At 39.7% G+C, this 3,422-nt stretch overlaps 1 pseudogene across 1 annotated transcript; it reads right to left on the minus strand.

Moving 5' to 3' along the window:
• Positions 1 to 473: 473 nt before the first annotated feature.
• Positions 474 to 2,230, minus strand: LOC309832480 (protein POF1B-like; annotated as a pseudogene). The gene has a single exon. The product of its transcript is annotated as a protein POF1B-like (transcript).
• Positions 2,231 to 3,422: the final 1,192 nt, after the last annotated feature.

A 3,422-nucleotide genomic window follows, 5' to 3' on the forward strand; every position in this document is an offset into this window, starting at 1 on the left:
GATGTAAAAATAAAATAAAAATAAAAATAAACTGGGTTTTTAAAATTCTATAATATTGCTTTTCGTTGTTGTTGTTAAAAAAGACAAACAAACAGTATTTACTCTTGTAGCTAAATTGCACATCTAATACCATAGAAAACCTTCTAATGGAATAACTTGTAAAATCTCTACCCCAACAAATTAATTTAGTGTCTAGGGAACACCCTATTGAAAAATAGTGGATTAAGTCCTACAGTGTCTGTAATTGAGTTTTAATAATTGGTGCGTTGCTATACTGAATACAAAAATGTGAAAGAAAGGAGTCAGGCCTTGTAAATGGCTGGATAAACAAGTCATTTTTATAGCTAATTAATTCCATTAGACTTGCTAAGTAGTAGCATGATTCAAAATATTGATTGGCTTTAGTTATGGAAAAATAACAATTAAAGTACTAGTGAAGACACAAAAAAAATTCCTTTGAGTTGGAGATTCATTCATGGACAAGTACATTTGTCTTCCATTTCTCAATCACAATAGTCTGTGTGTCACTCCCTGGTGGTATATATTCAGGAGGCCTAGGATTGGATATTGTGTTCTGTACTTTCTAGTGTTAATAGTTGTCCTTCCACCACTGAAGGGTCGGTTATGAGATGAATATATTTCTTGTCTCAATTTCGAGAGTTCCTCTGACTGACACTTTATAAGGGAATCCTTGTCTTCCTGCAAGCTTGTCAGATCATGAGTCTTGAATTAGAAGTCACTGAAACTTCCTTCTCTTCTTGAAACATCTTTTTGGTATTGATTTAATTGAGTCCTTAGTTTGCGGATCTCTCCGTCTTTCTCCGTTCTTAAGTTTTTTACCATCTCCATGTAATGGTTGCCAATCTCAGCCATTTTAGCCTGCAGCATTGGGCCTGTGCAAGTCTCAGAAACTTGCATTCTAAGATTTTTCTTCTCTTGCTCTAAATTATGCTTACAGTATTCCAGTTCTTTTAGTCTATATTCTATGACTGATAACATATGCTGAAGAGAGAGATTGTTTTCTTCCAATGCTTGGCACTTTGCTTGGCATTTTGAGGTTGAGTCTTGAAGTCCTTGCTGCTGCTGGTGATTATTTGCTCTCACTGATGCCAAGAGTTCTTCATACTCTTTTATTTGAGTTTCTTTGAATGCCAAGTCTTTCTCAAATCTTGTCTTGTCATTTTCCAGTGATGTCAAGTCCTTGTGAAGATGTCCTCACTCCTCCTGTATGTTGCTGAATGTGGACAGCACTAGCCGTAGTGATTTATCAGACACACCCCTCATCTGCAGCATACAGTGAATTTGCTGTTTTGTAAGTTCTTACAGTCCTTTTGGAATCACTGATTCAATGTCTTCTGACTCATCTGTAGACTCAAAGTCCTGTTTGCTTCCTCCAGTTCTCTGCATATGTTCTAATAAGGTCTGTATTTTTACAGCTTAGATCAGCAAGCAACTCTCCAAAATACTTGGGGGTCAATTTTTCATGGCCATCATCCTGAATTATCACCTGCTCATGTGCCTGGTTTGAGCCACCATGACACAGTTCAATTCCAGTGTTTGTAGAAATTGAATCACTTCCTGTGATGGTTTGGATTTGCTGGCTAGAATGTGATTGTTGACAGTGTGGAGAGTGGATGATCTGGGGCTGTTGGACAATGTGATGATGGCTGAACCTGAGGATAGCATTCCTGATCCATATTTAGCTTTTCCACTTTTCTTATGGTTTTTTCATAAATAACATTATCTCCTGGAAAGAAATGGCCTCCTCTTAGGAATGGAGACAGTGGTTCCTGTTCAGGATTTTGCACTATATATCACCTAAAAATGGTCTGTGGATACGTAGTGACTCTCACTGTTGGAGAATGGAGTTCCTGTTCAGTATTTGGGGTTGTACGTAGAGTGCTTGGGGCACAAGTAGATGTTTTCAGAGTTGGAGAATGAAGTTCCTGGGAATGGTCACTCCAAACCAAGCTTTTGTAGGGGGAGGTAGTTTTGAGAGGGGAGAGCACTTCCCATGAGCTGATGGGGTCCAACTCCTGAACCACCTTGTTCATGGGCCCATTGTAAGTCCTCAGTCACTCATACACAACATTTTTTCTGGAGGCTGTTGGGCTTGGCTTGACTGATGGTAAGAGTGGTAATTCTGGGGCTGGCACTGCAGCACCTCTGGGGACTGCTGAGTCCCACAGCTGCTGCTGCTCATCTCACTCCAATAGCTTGAGTTCATCATCTCAGTGGTCAGCAAAGTTCTCCCCAGATGCTCTCTGTGACAGCAGCAGAAGCAGGTCTGGCCAAAACTGGATCCCAAAAGACATCTTGGGACAATTGGCAAAACTAGGAGGGGATCTGAAGATAAGATGATAGTAATATTTCAGTGTTCCTGATTTGGAAGGTATTGTGACAATGCAAGAGAATGTCCTTATTTGTAGGAAATACACACAAATATTTAGGGATGATAAGGCAAAGTGTCAACTATTTATTCACAGATGTTTCTGAAAAAAATAGTTCTTTGTACTATACTTGCAGACTGTCTTTAATATTGAAATTATTTCCAATATTTTTTAAAAATAGTGACATTCCTTTGTAATGGAAAAACTCATATCTGTTATAAAACCAATAACCAGCTAACATGTACTGGGAGCTTATTGTGTGCCAGACTTTGTTTTGAATGCTTTACATGTATGAATTCTTTGTCTTCACAAAGAGCAGATGCAGTGTGGCCAATAACTATCTTCATTTCACAGCTGAGGGACACAAAGTTTCAGTAACTTGCCCTAGTTCACGTAAATGGTAAGTGACTGACTGGGATTTGAACCCAGGCAGTCTAGTTCAAACTCCCTCACTCTTAATGACCATATACTCTCCTTTGATCCTCTTGTCTAGGTCAGTGACCTTAAATACCATTGATAACCCAAGAACTCCTAAAGTTATTCTTCCGTCTGGGACCTCTGTCTTAAATATTATAACTAACTACCTACTCAGTAGCTCCACTTAGAAAGCAAATTTAATATTTCAAAACTGACCTTCTCATCCCCCTAAAAGCTGCTACACCCATAGGCTTCCCCATTTCAGTAATTGGGAACCCCCTTCGTCCAGGTGTTTGACCAAAGATCTAGGAGGCATCCTTGACTCCTCTTGTCTCTCATCCCGCATACTTCCTATCAGAAATTTTGTTGATTCTACCTTAAAACACATCCAGAATCCAAACACGTCTCTCCATCTCCACTGCTTAGATTCACCCACCACCCTCTTTTCTAGATTGTTGCAATTAGCGCCTCACTGGTCTCCCTACTTCTGTCCTTGCCTCATCCATTCTCAGTAGAGCCAGCAGGGGACACTTTTAAACAAGAGTCTGATCCTGTCCCTCCTCTGCTCAAAACCTTGCAATAGCTGCTCTTGTCACTGAGAGAAAACTACAAAGT

The sequence above is a fragment of the Grampus griseus genome (genome assembly GCF_964374135.1).
Source record: "Grampus griseus genome assembly, chromosome: 14".
Lineage (NCBI taxonomy): Eukaryota > Metazoa > Chordata > Mammalia > Artiodactyla > Delphinidae > Grampus > Grampus griseus.